Below are 18,894 nucleotides of genomic sequence, written 5' to 3'. Positions count from 1 at the left end.
CTGCTTTCTAAATGTTCACAGAAAATTGATGTTATTATTATGAGTTCAAGAACCAACTCCCCTTCTGATTATGTTATTGCATTTCTCACTAAGTTTTCACTGATAAATAGAATTAATCCGTCTGCTTTAACCTTAAAAACTGCCTTTCTGTAAGTTTAGTATTAAAAGTTATTACCATTAGAAAGCTTACATTTTTGCCACCTATATTCAGTCTTCACATGGTAATTGAGTAGTTCAGTCAGTGTAAAAATACCAATTGTAAAAGTATGGCTTCATTTTCTAATATTCACAATTTTTTCAAAAATATTCTGGTATTATTGTAAAGTGTAGCCCATTGGAAATCTAACTTACAGTGTGGTTTGCATTTTAGAATTTTAATTATAATTGGTAGAAATAGACTTCAATCTTTTTTTAAGTCAGTGTGACCCAAATTGAGGCAAAGACAGCAGAAACAGTCCCAACTATTATGACATAGCCACATACATTAGATTTTAAAACTCAACTTTGAATTATTTCAAGCACAAAGGTGTGTTTATAGAAAACTGTAACACAAAACGTCACTTTCAGGTAGTTAAGGCAAGTCTCAGTACTATCACAGACACTTCTTTCTGGGACTTTCCTTCATAATCAACCCTAAGAGCTAGTTTACATGTAACACCCAACACCCTCTCTGGTCACTTTTCCAGGCATGATGACATCCTTCAACAATCTCCTTATCAGTATCATAACAATAGCTATATTTTTTCAGCAACTGTATTCATTACTTAGAGCACAATTAAAGGTGTAATTGGGAGATTTTATTAGTATGTTTTATTTTAAATAAATATTTGGAGATCCTGCTGAACAATAATTTAAATAATAGAAAAGATCTGAAACTATGCCAGTCAAACTTATAAATTTTTCCTATTGTTCATTCTAACCCATTGCTTTTGCTTGTAGAGAATTCCCATTCCAAGCATAAGGATGTAGATGATGTTAAGAAATATTAATTCAATAGCTTTTGCCTGGTTTTATAGAAAATATTGGTTCGAAATGTGTAGTTTTTACCCACTGCTGCCTAAATGATCTGATAAGAAAATGTTTTCACGTTTAGGAAAATAATTTAATAGAGTGTTGGTTAAGAGGTGAGGCTTAAATAATTTAAGTTTATCTTTGTTCTTTCTATAACCCGACTAATATAAAAGTAAATATATTTTTAAAGGAGTACAAATCCAGAAGGACAAGGAAAATGAGATAATATATAACAGTAGAAGGTAAATGTCAGCAATCTTTTGTCAATGAGACAGGAGATGATTTAGTGGAATGGAGGAAACTTAGAAAACTTAGACCATGACAGGCAGACCTTTTTTATTGGGCTTCCCCTTATTGCACTTTGCAGATATTGTGGGGTTTCTTAAAAATTGAATGTCTGTGGCAACCCAATCTTGAGAAAGTCTATTGACACCTTTTTTCCAACAGCACTTGCTCGCTTCGTGTCTCTGTTTCACATTTTGGTAATTATCGCAATATTTCAAACTTTTTCATTATTAATATATTTGTTGTGATCTGTGATCAGTGACCTTTGATGTTACTATCATAATTGTTTTGGGGCTCCATGAACCACACCCATATAAGACAGCAAACCTAATAGACAAATGTGTGTGTTCTAGTTGCTCCACAAACTAGCCATTTCCCCATCTCTCTCCCTCTTCTTGAGCCTCCCTATTACCTGAGACACAATACTGAAATTAGACCACTTAATAACCCTACAATGGCCTCTAAGTGTTCAAGTGAAAGGAAGAGTCACATGCCTCTTACTCTATATCAAAAGCTAGAAATGATTAAGCTTAGCGAGGAAGACATGTCAAAAGCCAGGACAGGCTGAAAGCCAGGCCTCTTGCACCAACGCTTAGCCAAGTTCTCAGTGCAAAGGAAAAGTTCTTGGAGGAAATTAAAAGTGCTCCTTCAGTGAATGCCCGAATGATAAGAAAGCGAAACAGTCTTATTGCCAATATGGAGAGTTGTAGTTGTCTGGATAGAAGATCAAACCAGCCACAAAATTCCCTTAAGCCAAAGCCAAATCCAGAGCAAGGCCCCAACCTTCTTCAATTCTACAAAGGCTGAGAGAGGTGGGGACGTTACAGAAGAAAAGTTTGAAACCAGCAGATGTTGGTTCATGAGATTTGGGAAAAGAAGCCATCTTCATAACATAAAAGTGCAAGGCGAAGTAGCAAGTGCTGATGTAGAAGCTACAGCAAGTTATCCAGATGATGTAGCTAAGATAATAAATGATGGTGGCTATACCAAACAACAGTTTATCAATGTAGATGAAGCAGTCTTGTATTAGAAGAAGATGCCATCTAGGACTTTCATAGCTAGAGAGGAGAAGTCAGTGCCCGGCTTCAAAGCCTCAAAGGACAGGCTGACTCTCTTGTAAAAGGCTAAGGCAGCTGATACCTTGAAGGTGAAGCCAGTGATCATTTACCATCCCAAAAATTCTAGGACTCTTAAGGATTATGCTAAATCTACTTGGTCTGTGCACCATCAATGGAACAACAAAGCCTGGATAACAGCACATCTGTTTACAACATGGTTTCCTGAATATTTTAAGCCCACTGTTGAGACCTACTGCTCAGGAAAAAAAGATTCCTTTCAAAATATTTTTGCTCATTGACAATGCACCTGGTCATCCAAGAGCTCTGGTGGAGATTAATGTGCTTTCACACTTGGAAACACAGCATCCATTCTGCAGCCCATGCATCAAGGAGTAATTTCAACTTTCAAGTCTTGTTCTTTAAGAAATAAATTTTGTAAGGCTATAGCTGCCTTATAATGATTCCTCTGATGCATGTGAGAAAAGTAAATTGAAAACCTACTGGAAAGGATTCACCATTCTAGATGCCATTAAGAACATTCATGATTCATGGGAAGAGGTTAACATATCAACATGAACAGGAGTTTGGAAGAAGTTAATTCCAGCCATGGATGACTTTGAGGAGTTCAAGACTTCAGTGGAGGAAGTAACTGCAGATGTGGTAGAAACAGCAAGAGAACTAGAATTAGAAGTGGAGTCTTAGGATGTGACTGAATTGCTGCAATCTCATGATAAAATTTGAATGGATGAGGAGTTGCTTTTCCTGGATGAGCCAAAAACGAAAACAAAACAAAACAAAAAACAGGGGGTTTCTTGGGATGGAACCTACTCCTGGCGAAGATGCTGTGAAGATTGTTAAAATGACAACCAAGGGTTTAGAATATTACATAAACTTAATTGACAGAGAAGCAGCAGGGCTTGAGAGGATTGACTCCAATTTTGAAAGAAGTTCTACTATGGGTAAAATGCTATCAAATAGCACTACATGCTACAGAAAAATTGTTTGTGAAAAGAAGAGCCAACCAATGCAGCACACTTCATTGCTGTGTTATATTAAGAAACTGCCACGGCCACCCCAGCCTTCAGCAGCCAGCACCCTGATCAGTCAGCAGCCATGAACATCGAGGCAAGACCCTCCACCAGCTAAAATATTATGACTCACTGAAGGCTCAGATGATGGTCAGCATTTTTCAGCAATAAAGTATTTTTAAATTAAGGTGTGTACATTGGTTTTTTAGACATAATGCTATTGCACAATTAATAGACTACAGTATAGTATAAACATAACTTTTATACGTACTGGGGAACCAAAAAATTCATGTCACTCAATTTATTGCAGTGGTCTGGAACTGAACTTGCAATATCTCCAAGGTATGCCTGTATAAGGAAACCATTAAGTCCTGAAGAGGTCTGGATCGGTTCTTAGAAGCACAATTTCCTTAGAAGACAAGGTTGCAGTCTTAATGTACTTTATAAAAAAGTAGACGACAGGCAGTGTGATATGGTATGTGTGCTACTTAGCTTAGGCTGTAACCCAGGTACTAACCAAGAATGTCCAAGCTAGGGTTGGTCAGTTAAAACACAAATCAATAATGTACAATTGAGTTGTGATCGGACGGCATTTTAAGGAAGGCCCTACTCTAGCTGTAGCTAATGTATTTGTTTCTGTTATCCATATCTTAATTAGCATCCAAAGCTGGCTGGTTAATATTACTAAATGTTGGTAAAATATGTTGCCTCATTTGATGAATACTGGATATGAATTCTTATTAGTAAAATTTAAATTATTCAAAATAGGGTCATTGTATAAAAATATTTTAGAGACTCTCCCATGCTTGTGTAACCATGTATAAGAAGCCAGCTAGGTCTATTCCCTTTACCTTGAAAGATCCCTTGGGCTGAATTCCTAAGTGGAATTGTGGTCCTGTATCAAGCTGTGAACCCTGGGGTGTTTTTTTTACAGAATTCCAACTATATGGCTTATAGAATCCTGCCCTGAAATTTTAGCATTTGACAAATCTACCACTTCAGAAAGTGGTAATAAAAACATCTAAAGGAACCAAGAGCTAGGATTTCCTTGATTCAACAGGAAAGATCATAAGAACTGTTTCTTTTGTGTGTGTAGATAGGGGCAACCCTTGGTTTGAGAATTACCTTTTTTATAACCTGGTAGCAAGGTTAGAGCGGCACCTGGTAGTGAGTGGAGCAGCTAGTGTCATTCACCTCCAAATTTTTTAGTAAGCATCTATTACCTACCAAAAAGGACTTAAGAATTGTGCATAACCTAATTGTATTAGGTCAGTTTACAATGGTAGTTATTAAGGATGGAGACAGAAACAAAACGATCAGCAGAAGTGTGCCTAGGAGTAGACAGAGCCCAGATTCCCTCCTTCACAACTGAAATAGCCTCCTTCCCTATTTACAAAAGAGAAAGTTTTACTCTGGAGAAACTGAACCGAAGAGTCTCCAGATTTGGGGCAAAGAGGAGTGGAGTGTAAGGCCTGTCCTTAGCAACTGAGTAAGTGAATGTCTTCATGCTGAACGGAGAGATCCACCGTGTCTTCCTAGGATTTTACAGTGCTTAGATACCCAGTGCTGGGCCCTGGAGGCCACAGACTGGCTTATAACCCAAGGGTTTCTTTACATATACCTCCTGTCCCTAGAGAAAAGACCTCCAGACTTTGATATTTGGGGTCTCCTGGTCAGGTTCTTATCCCAGTAACACTAATGTAAAGCCCAACAGGAGTCTACAAGCCAACAGAGCTTACTCTCCATTTCTTAGCGCCTCATTCTCAGAAATTACTGGACAAACATCTCCAGACAAGTTATAAAAATAAAAGTTTCCAACATGGGTGAGTAGACCAACACAAACAGATAAAAATGAGACTCAGAAGAAATAGAGAAACTCAGGAAAAATGCAGGGGGGTACATAGAAGATATTTTCAAAAATATAACTTTTGGATAAGAGAAAATTTTACAACTGTAAAATAAGAACAGGATTCTTTTTTAAAAAGTAATGATCAGAGTGTAAAAAATAACTATTAGTACTAAAACGGTGATGCATTTTAAACATCAAAAAATATTGAGAAATCACCTAGAAAGTAGAATAAGGGACAAGAAATATTAAAAATATACATATTTTAAGGACCCAGGTTCAACATGTAGCTAATAGAAGTTCTTGGAAAGAGATCAAGAAAGAGAGAAAATGTAAGGAAAATATTAAAAAGAAATAATAAAATAAAATTTCTCAGAACTGAATGGCTGGGTTGAGAAAACATCCTGCAAAATAATGGTGAAAAAGTACACCTTTTTTCATGGGACATCATCATGAAATTTCAAAAGTATATAGATGAAAAGATCTTAAATGCTTCCAGAGAGTTAAAAGAAATAGGAGTCCAGGGTGTAATGCATGTGGTGTCAAGAATCAGAAAGGTATGGAACTTCATAGCATAAACATCGGAGATTAGGAGACAATGGTATAATGATTTTTAAAATCTGAAGGAAAACTATTTCTAACTTCAGAGTGTTATGCCCTGACACACTTCAATCACAAATGAGGGTAGAAAAAAATTTCTAACATGCAAGGAATCAAAAATGTAGTTTTCAAAACCTGCTTCTCAGGAAGCTAAAGGATAATGTGCTCCAACAAAACCAAGGGATCAAACCAGGAAAGAAGAAAGCATGGGGTCCAAAAAAGGGGGTGGAACATTCAACACAGGAGAAGCATCAAGGGAATGTACTAAAAGCAAAGGGCATGCTACTGAAGACGAGTGCCTGATGCCCAGTGTTGTAGCAGGCTGCAGAGCTAGCAGTTAACACTGGCCTAAGATGAAACTAACCTGCATTGTGCCCAGTGCATAGTGATGATATGATCAGCCAGGATGCAGATGACCAACCAAGGCTTCCAGAAAGGCACAATTCCTGTGACGCAGACAGCTCAGGTGGGATCCAAATGGATCCTCACAGTGGCATCATAGTGGTCTCTTTGTTTAAGCACTAGATATAATGTTCTCAGTCATTTGGATGTTTGGGGGGCATATATTTTAAAGCATTGAATATCAAGTTATGCAATCTATACTAGAAATCTTGTAGCTAGGTAAGGGTAGAGAAATAGAAAAAAGGTAATTCCCTGGTGGTCCAGTGGTTAGGGCTCCACGCTTCCACTGCAGGAGGCACAGGTTCAATCCCTAGTCTGGAAACTAAGATCCCACATGCCATGCAGCCAAAAAATAAATAAATGAATATATGAATAAATAAATAAATAAATGAATATGCTGTCTCATTTAACATCACAAATAACCTTGTGAAATAGGTACCATAAAAAAAAAGAAATAGAAAAAAACGGACAACATTATTCTGAAAATATTAAATCCAAATTAGGTTAATTCCAGTACATTCCAGGTACATAATTGCCTTTTTTTGTTGAACTTCAGCTTAAAAAGTACAGAAGCCACATGTAAGTCTTACTGAGTCTTAAGAAAAAAATATAGATAACAGTAACTTCCTTTCAGTTTCTAATATACTAAAGGTTTGTTATTGTGTTTAAAATACAATAAAGAAAAATATTCTGTTTTTTTTTTTTACAAGTTTAGAGAACTTTACTATATATTACGTCATTGGCTCCATTTTCTGGGGTTTTAGATGTGAAAAGAAATCTGAGTAAAATAGAATAATTTCTAAAATGTATTACAATTGAAATAAATGAATAGGTATGATAATGTAATTTTCAGGAAATGATTCATTGTCAGTTTATCTAAACTTGGCTCTTCCTGATATTTCTACCCTCTTTTAAATAATTTTTGCTTATGAATAACTATTTCAAACTAGTGTTATAAGGAAGATCTATTTTGTACCGCTTAATTTAATTTCAACTTTATTTCCATTTTTTTACTTTTTTAAAAAATAATTCGTTGTTAGCAGTTTGGGGGGAAATATCAGGTGTGAGAGATTCATATAAGCTATTGGCCAGAATGAAGCTTTTGGATTACCTTTGAATACAGCCATCCTTTCTTTCTCTGCATTCTTTTCCTTTTTCTTTTCACCCTCATAACTCTCAAATTGGGAATTTACTATAATAGGTATTGATGTTTATACAGCATCTTCCATCCTTATAAGAGTATGAGGATATATATTCTCTTTATAGAGATGGATTGAACTCATCTTTTTGAATTATCAAGCAAAGGCTGTTCCAAAACCATAGGATCTTTGCAGACGTCTTACAATAACCCTTATTATTCATGGAATCACAAGTCTCAAAAACCAGGAGAACTCACATTGACCTTGCTATTACCTCTAGAAGGAAACAGTGGTCTTTTGCAATGAGATATACCCCCCGAAAAGAAGGCATCATAAAACAAAGACATATACACAGTTTGCCTAACAGATTAGAAAAAAACTAAAATGGGCTTTGATACCCTGGTTTAGCCTGAGTGTGCAAAAGAAAGGAAGATTCTAATTTACTGTGGGTAGGAGGATAAGTTGGTCTCAAGAGAATTTGGCAACATGTATAGGACCCAATATATATGCATAAACTTTATATTATACTGCTGTTTATAAAAGCAAAAAAATGGAAACAAAATGTTTATTTAGATAGTTATAAGTAAACTGTAGTACATTCAAACAGTGGAATAATATGTTATAATTAAAATTAAAAGGTAGATCTATATTCACTCTTATGAAAGGACATTCATAATATACTGATAAATAAAGAAGTCAAGGGATATAGTATTTTATTCTGAAAGTACATACACCAAAATCTTAGCATTGATACACTGGGTAGTGATATTTCATATAATTTTAGTTTTATCTAATTTTTAAAAATTTATGTCTAAAATTATCACTTTTCATTTAAATAATTTAACAAAGAAAAATTATATGCTATAAAAATGGAAAAAACTTGAAATTTCTCATGAAGTCCTGATAATTGTGATACTTTTCATGAAGCCATGATAATTTTATGCAAAATAATAGGCTTTCTAAAAATTGCTCAAGATTTTACAATGGTTTTTATAAATACAATCAAAGTATTTCATTGTATAAATACCAAAAATAAAAATGGATTATAGTTATCCTTGGATATTTGAAGAACTGCCAGAAATTAAAGGAAGCCAGCTTTCTCTGTACTGTTTTGAGACTAGTGACTTTTGGTCTTTTGTTTGTTATAGATTAAGTTGAGAACATAATGAAACCTATGGACTCTCTTCCCAGAAAAGTGTTCTTATGCACATCTAAAAATTATTTTTATATACAATTTCAAGTGTTCACAGAGTCCTCTGAAGTACATGTTTTTAATGGATAGATTAGAATTAGTGGGTGAAACTAAAAGAGAAGCCGAATTCATTTCTTTATTAGCTTCTAACAAACTCGAAATTTTCCAACAATGTGCACTGCTTTGCTAAGTACTCAGTGAGCATGATTAAGTATATTTTGGAAGCAGACTGAGTGAAATGGTATAGAAGGAATTCCAACCTCCAAATTGAAGTTTGGCAAGATGACCTCAGAGAGCAGTTTAATTCTAATATTTTATCACGGGATTTAAATAAGGATAGTGTACTTAATCCAATAGATAGGCTTTAAGAACATGACAGGCCTTAACATATGTCTTCCTGCATTGCTCTCTGCCACTCTCTATTTTCTCATCACCAGGGCAGTACAAGTGTTTGGTGTTCTCTCTCTTGGTCCTTCTTAGGACTTCCGTTTCAAAATGGTGGCCTGATCCCAGGCATATATCTCTTTTCATCCCTGCATCTTAAATTGATGGTATAGAAAATAAAGAGGTATAAATTTTACAACAATGAAGAAAATGATGAAGATGCTATTAACTGACAAACAACTCATGCATTTTAGAAGAAGACAAAAGGAAAAAGGATGAGAAGTGGCAGGACACTGTAGACTAGGACGAGTGGGAAGAACTCCGCAGGCAACAAGGTCAAGAAGAGACTTAACCTGCTCCAAGAGACACTTGAGTGACTTTGACTCAGGGACCCTGAGGTTAGCAGATAGTAGAAGTCTCCCACCACCACAGGCAGTACCCCTGCTACCAGGCCTCTTAGCAATGGACGAAAGCACAGGGTTATTCTCTCTAAAAAAAAAAAGTGGTATCATTTATCTCTGGATCTTCAACACAACTCTTTGAATGAAAAACTATAGAGTAAAGCTCTCCTTATTCCGGTATTTAGAGGCTTTCTCATTTAATGGTTATTCCCATCCACTCCTGTAATTTGAAGTCTGCTGAACTTTACACACACACACACACACACACACACACACACAGAGCTTCCTATTTTTTCCTTCTTAAATATGAGCATAAAGCCAGTCTTCAACACAGACTGGAGGATATCTGCAACACGATAGGGGAAAACCAATAGAAACATATAATTTGTATATCATGATGATGAGAATTTGTTGAAAAGCAAATTGTTTTTCAGAGAGACTAAATAAGATATAGTATCCTTAAAATATTATAAGAATGGTATGCTATGAGAAAAATCCATGCACAAGAAATAGCTTCTAGAAATTAAAAAAAATGGTGGAAGATTAATTAATTGAAAGATGAAAGAATATTTTTAAAAATCTAGAATGTATAGAAACATAGAACATATGAGACAAGAGATAAAATGCAAAAGGTCTTAGTTAGAATATATAACATCTGACTAAAATACTATCTCCCAAAAGAATGAAAAGGTAAAAATTTTGAAGTGCAAGATAAGTTTAACAATTATTTTTAAATTAAAAACCAGCATTCATAGCTAAAGTTCCCAGTGCTCAGGAATTATGCTAGACAATGAGAAGCACCTTATAGGGTTTCTTACAAAGTACACAAATGCAGTTGTGATCAACTCTATCCTGGAGTTTTTAGAAGTCACCAAATAACAAATATGAAGAGTTCTAGGTCTAATATGGCTGAGAATTCAGTATTAGAGGAAGTAAAAGTGAGTAGAAGGAGGGAGCAGCACATGCAAGGTTCTGGCGTGGACAAATGGAAACTTCCTGTTGCCCTATGGTGATCATTAAAATATGTAATAAGCACCAGCTGATCAAAACATACACAGCAATCAACTAGGATAGATACCAGCTCTACACAACCAGTATGACTTACCTGGCTGAATGTCACTCCTGCTGGTACAGACAGCAAAGGGCAAGTTCCTTGGCTTAATTATTTCCAATTTCAGGTGTTTGGTGTCCAAACCACAGTTTTAAAAATGAGCAAATATGATCTGGGAAAAATGAAAAGAATGAACACTAGATTAAAAAAACCCCAACAGATGAGGTAGCTTTGCTTTTTAAGGCATATGGTCTTATAAAGTGAGAAGACCAAATCTTTTTTTTTTTCTAAAGAAAGAACATAAATACCTACATGGTAATCTCTTTCACTGGGCTACAAATAGCCACCCTTTCTCCTCCAGAATCTATCCTTTATCTATTTATGTGTATGTGTATACATATATACAAAGCTTTTATATGTGTACATATATAGGCATCTATTATATATATAGGTGTGTGTGTATATACACCTGTAAGTCCTCAATTTTATTTTTTATTTTTATTTTATTTATTTTTAAATTTTTAATTTATTTTTTGGTTGCGTTGGGTCTTCGTTGCTATGCGCAGGCTTTCTCTGGTTGCTGGGAGCGGGGGCTCTTCTTCGTTGCGGTGCGGGGGCTTCTCATTGCAGTGGCTTCTCTTGTTGCAGAGCACGGGCTCTAGGCATGTGGGTTTCAGTAGTTGCATCACACGGGCTCAGTAGTCGTGGCACACGGGCTTAGTTGCTCCGCGGCATGTGGGATCTTCCCGGACCAGGGCTCGAACCCGTGTCCCCTGCATTAGCAGGTGGATTCTTAACCACTGCGCCACTAGGGAAGTCCAGTCCTCAATTTTAAGCTCAAGAAAAGCTTTTGTATGTTTTTACTCCTGGACAAATAAATTATTGACTTTGTTTTAAGGCAATGATGCCTGATTTACCTTTCAGTGGAGGTTTTGATGATAGGGTCTCAGGGTTTCTTGGACACCAGAGGGAGCAAGGGAAGAGGTGAGGCTTAGAAGAGGCGCTGGAAAAAAAGATTTATCAAAGGTCCACCATGGTTCATGTACTATACTCTACCCTGGAGATTCAGAGATGAATTATTGAGCTGATAAACAAGAGCCATGAGAGTGGTAAATTTAGGGTAATAGAACAAATGGAAAAAATTAATCTGTTCTTAGAAACAAGACTCAGCCCTGCCAGCATCTTCAAATCTGATTACTGTAGCTACAAAAGAGCGAGAATCTTATTTATTTCATATTCACCTGAGAGCTGGAAAAAATAGGTTATGCTCAATTGACTTCGAATTCACTAAATGATAAATTATGAAGTTTATGTTTCAACTAAGTTTAAAGGGTAGTAAATTCACAATAGGCAACTTGGCTTTCATATTTTAAGTCACAAATGTTTTTTTCTTCAAAAATGAGTGTTTTTTAAAAATTAAAAATCTCTGCTGCTTGTCTCTGCTTCAGTTGGTAGAATCTCAGTCATAGTGAATAAAATTCATTCCAGTTCAGGAAATTTTACTTTCAAAAAATGACCTATTAGAAGTTTCCAGTTAAAGAAGTGATAAATTGAGTTATGTATCAAAAGTAACCATAAATTTCACATTCCTGATAAAACACATTCATTTAATTTAACTTGATGATCCTATTGATTTATCCATAAAGGAAATTTGAGGCACAGTCAGGGTGAGTTCTTACATTTTAAATTATAGTTATTATTAAATCAGGCTTTTGGTTGAATTTTGTGAAAATACCAATTATTTGCGAAGAAATGACTGATTCTTCAGGTAGTGTTCCCCAGTGTCCTCATTACTATCTTCTGCACAAACCACTAGAGGGCAAGACAGTCTAACATATTAGAGCAGATCTAATTTTATCCAACAGAGGGCAGTCATGCATACACCAGGCAAAGAAATCAGTATATTACATTATGTTTCAACTATTACAATCTGCCATTACCTTTTGGAATTATAAGAGGGAGGAGAAGAGAGAAAGAAAGGAAGAAGAACACAACCCTCTCAATAAACAATTCATTGGCCGACTTCTCTGAAATTGTTAAGCAAGTGAGTTTAATAAACAATTTGCTTTCTTCTGGATTTAAATAGTTTAAATTTGAAGTGAAAAAAAAAAAAAAAACACCAGTTAGAAGATACATCTTAACAAAGGAAATGAGAAAACACGTGAAAGCTGTTTCCAATCAAAGAGACCAAGTGTTAACAGCTTTATTTTTATGTGCAAACACAATGTCAAGTTACCTTTAAAGGCTAAGTAGTGAATTAGTAGCATAAATAATTTTTCATTAAACAAAAACTAGATAAAAACTGTAAGTGAAGTGAGAGACAGGATTAGCCATTTCTCACAGAACATCTTGAAGAAGCCTGGGTTAATGGGAAAAGTCAAGAATCAGGAAGCCTGGGTTTTATCCCTGACTCCTATCCATTGGCTGTATGACAATTGGTAGGTTGGCCAATCCACATAGACGTCAGTTGCCTCATATGTAAAATTGTGGAAGTTGTAACATAAATGACTTCCAAATCTGGATGGTCATCAGAAACCTTGCTTTGCTAGTCTCTAGACCTACTAAATTAGAACTGAATCTCCAGAAATGAAGCCCAACAACATACGCATATATATATATGTACACCTTAAATACAAATATATATATATACATTATATATGTATATATATTATATACATACACACATATATATGTGTGTGTGTATGTGCAATTCTAGGTAATTTTGATGATCTGTCATTATTGTAAACATTGGGCTAAATGAAGGCTAAGTTTCCTTTATCACCTTAAAATTCTATGACTTTATGCTTACTTGTACATCACTAAGTTGGTATTTTAAGATATAAGATATTTTTCTGGCCCAACACTAAAAAAAGGAACAACAGAAACTCCATCACATTAAACAATTTGAGCTCAGAAGAAATCAATCTGGAGACAAAGCTTCCAAGAGTCCCACTGATACCTTGGTATTTTTTCACTTTTCCTCAGAACTTTCACTTTTTAACTGAATACTTGTCATTAGTTCTTTTGATGTTATGTGGCTGCACTTGATTATGTGCATAATGATGTTAATTTATTGTTGGTGGTGTCGACTTAAAATAATGCACAACATGAGAATTGTGAGTCAAGTTTTATTTGGGGCAAAATGAGGACTATAGCCCGGGAGACAGCATTTCAGATAGTTCTGAGAAACTGCTCCAAAGAGGTAGGGGGGAAGGTCAGTATATCTGTGATTTTGGTGAAGGGGGAGTACATACAATCAAGCACAAAATTTTGCAGAAGGTTTCTTCTAGTCACAAGGACCAGTCGTCACCGTGAAGGATTTTAGTGCTTTTCTAGATATGAGGGAAGAATTGGGCTCATAAAATCGGCTTCTGAAAATAAAAATATCTAACTATCTGAAGACCTGTTCTGCCAGTTTTCTCAGAGCACAGAGTGTCTCATTTCTGCTCTCCACTCTGAACTCCTTTCAGGGGGTGTTGAAAATCAGCGGCTGCAGCAGCTCATGATGTAATCCTTGTAGAGGCAGATGGCAAGTGCCGACGGCAGGTGCCAATTTGTAGTTGACAGTGGTGGTGTTGTTATATCTTGAATCTGCAATGGCTAACTGCCACCGGAATGACCTTAGTGTATATGTTCTGACTCTGGGGAATGTGGAGGAATTATGAGTTATGATGTCATCATCTTATGAATTATGTCATCTTATGAATTATGATGTCATCAGCACAACTGAAATTCTACTTTACGATAAGGCAAGAGAAACCAGGCTGGACCCAATAGCAATATCTGAAGAAAGAGAAATGGAATCTAGAAGTGATTAGTCAATTATTTTCTGTGTAAAGCTTATCTTTTACAATCTCATTCTAAGTAGGAGGATTCACAACAAGTTTAACTTTACTTGACATACACCAAGAAAATCCTTTTAAGTCTAACTACCTAATTAAGTAATTTAAGTCTAACTACCTAGTTAAGTCTAACTAACCTAACTACCTAATTAAGTCTAGTGACAGAAGATGGAAAATGGCTTCACTTTCGGTAAATATATTATTTTTCTGGTACACAACTTGATACAAGGTCACGTCAATCTTTGGGTTACGTTAGTGCTCTGGGGAGCAGTATAGATCCTTGTGGGATTTTTAACAAAGCAGTTGATATTGGAGATGAGATGCCTCACTACATGTGAGTGACTAATAACCTTGGAATTACAGGTGATAACGAAGGACAATCAAAGGCAATGATAGTCTCTGCAAATCTCCTGCTTCTCTCACTGCATTATTCTTTGATCAGATTCAGCATAATTTTCCCTCAAGAATCTATGAGAATGTATTCTTTTATTAATTTCATGTGACATAGCACTTCCTGTTTCTATGGAGGAACACAAGAAGAGTAATTCAGAAATCAGATGCTACATAAATAGTTTCCCTTACTTATCACATTTATCTAATATTCAGTCTCTATCCCTTCCCCTTCACCCCTTCACAGCCTCTCTCTATCTCCCTCCCTCCCTCCCTCCCTCTGATAGTGTTAAAAAATACTCTTCTTTTCATTTTGGACAAACACATAAAATACATATTGCTACATCAAGAGAACACTTTAAAAATGATTCTCATATAATGGCAGTAAAAATATAATTCTGCAATTCCAAAAGAGCTAAGCTGAAACCAATAGTAATTCAATTAATTCAGTTATTCTCATGTTTTATTTTACTTTAGCCATTTTAAAATAAAAACAACTTCTAAGCCGTCCTTTTGCCAGCTGTTTAGGTTCGTTTTAAATATATACACATTTTTGTTTTAGGGGGGAGCAAGCTACAATATTTTATTCCATGCACTTTTCTGAAAGCATTCTCTAAGTCAACCAGTCCTACAAAGTAAAGTACTCAACCAGTTCAGAAGATGAGCAAAAAAAAACCTGAATTAATAGTACTCCCACATAACATTCAGTGTATGCCATATTCTGCAGCAGCTGAAAATACAATTAAATTTCTTAGAATTAATTTTATAATCAGAGATTAAGAATGTGGACATTTTACCACTACCAAGTAAACTTGTGAGGCAGGTTCATTGTAGGCTAAGTTGATTCCCCTGAATTATCTACTTAGTAAACTAGTCACTATTAATTTGACCATTAGGGAAATCAAACCTGCAGAAAAGAACTTCAATATTCAGAAGATTATGTCTGAACAAAATACTGTATATCATAACTGCTCAAATTATTTTCTACACAATATAGACCCTCAATATAAGGTATCTGATTAAATCAAGCACCATCCCGAGCCAATGATGGTATTCTTTCTTCTTAGATTTAAGTTTTGTTCTTTGTTCCTGTGTGATGGAATATTTCACACACCCTTAGGCTGCCACACCCATCTGTCACAGGTGTATGGACTTGTTGATGTTTCCCTTGCTCTTTAATTTCTACTTAATCAATGAACTATAATTGCTATGAAATCTGGCTTTCCAACTGGGACAAATGGTGCCTCTTTAGTTTTTCAGTTAGAGTTAGATCCCTAATCTTCATCACATGAATAAAGAGAAACAACCTAATAACTGGTTCAAGAATCTCCAAGGCACATCTGGATTCTCCACCCTGCTACCACCTTCTCTAATTGTCCCTGAATATTTTATGTAAGTATGATGCTAAGGAAAGGAAACTAATCAAATATTAAAATTTTAGACTATATATATTCTAAAAATAATCTTAAAACAGATAGTCTGAAAGTCCATTCTAGGTGTCATAGTGGGCATTTATATTTTGTTTTTTGGTTCCAGGTAGTGAATAAGAACCAGAGCATTTGCTGCACTAAACGGCTGACTTCTTCACAGAAAGTCTTCTCATCACTAATTTTTAGGATTGTATGATATACCACACCAAGCATAATGTTCCTCCTAGGATTCAGTCATTTGTGACTCAACCAGATGACCACATTCTGAGTTAGCACTCCATGGAACCCAATTCTGAGTCATCAATCAAAAAACTGGCATGCTTATTCTCAGGCTCCTGGAATTTACATTCTCTCTTACTTTTCTTCTCTCTCCCACCTTTTCTCTTCTTTTTCCTAAATGCTTTTGAGAGAAAATCCCAGAAGCCCTTCTAGGATAGAGAAATACAAACAAATTGGAATCTGTTGGATAGATTCGCCTGTTTCCTAGCCAAATAGAGGAGGTGAACCAAAGAAATGGGAACAAGGCATTACTATGTTTTGGGGAAAGCACTTCTTTGACAGTGTGGACCGGAAGGGTGTAAGGGCATCTAACACACTTGTATACACTTGCTTTTAAGGCGTAAAGCCATCATTAATATACAAATTGTCATGCATAAATACGAAACTGTTACATCATCCTCTGTTTTTTAAAAGAACAGATGTAAAGTGGTGAATTGGGAAAAAGCAGAGTGTAGGTGTCCCAATACCATATCTTTTCTACTTTCTCTTCAGGTTTATACAGTAGAATAATCTTATATTTTTAAAAGTCTGGAAAGGATCTCCAGATAGTTTGAATCATCTATTTCATTAATTCTTGAACTACCATAGTGTGCACTAAACTTGTGACTTATCAGATATCAGAACGTAGTGGTGAGCTCTGGAACCAGACTGCCAAGACTAAACCCAAGCTCTTCTATATGCTAACTATGCAACTTTGAGCAAGTTACTTCATTACCCCGAGATTCAGTTTGCTTATCTGTAAAATGGAAACAAAGTAGCTGCATCATAAGATTTTTGTGAACTAAGCCACTCAAGTACCAATGCCATGCCTTGTATAATTTTTTTTCGTTCCTCTAATTCCTGCAAATTCCTTAGCATCTGGGTCAACCAAAATCAAACTGGATAATCAGGTGTGAGCTGAATTTAAGTCATGAAGTATTATGTCTATGAAGCCAAAATACCATCAAATAGAGGCAGTGTGTTGGTGAAAAAAGCAGAATTGGTGCCACGGGAGTATTTTTAGCTCCAGTTTCTCCAATTATCAGTTATGTGACCTTGAGTAAGTCACTTAATCTCTGAAGTTCAACTTTCTGGTAAGTAAAAAGGAATAACACACACAGTGTGGCATTTGTCACGGGAATTAAAAGACATCATTGATATAAAATTAAAACTATTAATGTTAAATTGAGGAAGGAAAATTTCCTTCACTTTATAAGACAATAAGAAACAGGAACAAATAAATAAAAAACATCACATGTTCCACTCGAACCGCTTCCTCTGTGGAGCTTTTCCTGCTTCCACAGTTTTCTCTCCCCCAGAGCAATGTTGTTTACTCTTGCCTCTTTGTTACCTTTAGGCATACCTCCCTCATCTGTCTCATTAATAATTGTTTATGGGTCTACGGCCTATAGAAATGAAACATGTCTTATTTGTTTCCGTATCCCCAGCACCTACCACAGAGACAAACACAGTGAATGGTGCTCAGCAAATGAGTTTTTAATAACTGAGTGAACGCATAAATGAAAGTATTCTCCTGATGTTAAAGATAGGATACAGCTGCATATCATTTCTTAGAATGGATGGCCAAGAAAAAAACATCCACTCTTTACCTAACAGTATTGTCTTCTGCATATATATCTCCAGTTGCATGAATCTTGGTATTGTCATCATTAGAAATGCCATGCTAACATTCCAGAGTCAAGCAGACATCTCTTTTGTTGAATGGATGAAGACTCCAGCCTGTTGGTGGGGCTGAAGCTGCACAGCCATCTGGGAAGAACACTTGGAATTCTGCAGCAGGGCCAGAAAAGGGGCATTAGCTTCATGAATGTGGCTCTCATACAACTGTGTTGGAACAAAGCTGGCTATGAATCAAACCCTGTGCTTGTCTGACTGTCCTCCTGGAAGAGTGTATGTGTTACATCGGCTACAGGGGACAGGCAAGGGTTTTAAGAGACAAGTAGAAGAGAAGATAGAATGTCATTTAAAACACATTTCCAGACTCCTTCTCAAGTGAAAACCCAGTAATTTCGAGTGGATCCATGCCAATAATGTTTCAGCATTTCTATACATGATCAGATCACTCTCATCTCATCTTGGCTCCAGTCACATGTGAGCATGGAAGCCTGTACTGTCTAGGATACTGTAAGCAGAGAACCAGCCCTTACACTCAAGCAGAACAGATTTGGGTGGAGGGTCCTGGTTAACTCATAAACAATTTATAAACTCAAGCATTTAGCAAGTCTTGATTAAAGGTTTAAATCATTAGAGCTCTTTGCCAATAAAATACAGGGTTTCACTGTTTTCAGTAACCAGGCTTTGGAAATCTTGGGGAAAAATCCTACTTCACAGCTAGGAAAAATTTTAATATTTAATCAGCTAACCTAAAAAATGCTTATGAGGAAAAACCTAAATACTGATATGCGTATGAAATGCTTTATATAAATCTCTTCAAAATATTATCCCTCTGAACTGAGACAGGTTTTGTAGTGATAGTGGCTAGAAAATACAAACCAATTTTGAAAAAAGAAAAAATAAGAATTTAACCTAGTCAGATAGAATGTCAGAAAATGAGTT

This window comes from Eschrichtius robustus, chromosome 13 (assembly GCF_028021215.1).
Source record: "Eschrichtius robustus isolate mEscRob2 chromosome 13, mEscRob2.pri, whole genome shotgun sequence".
In the NCBI taxonomy this organism is placed as follows: domain Eukaryota; kingdom Metazoa; phylum Chordata; class Mammalia; order Artiodactyla; family Eschrichtiidae; genus Eschrichtius; species Eschrichtius robustus.
This window is presented reverse-complemented; position numbering follows the sequence as displayed.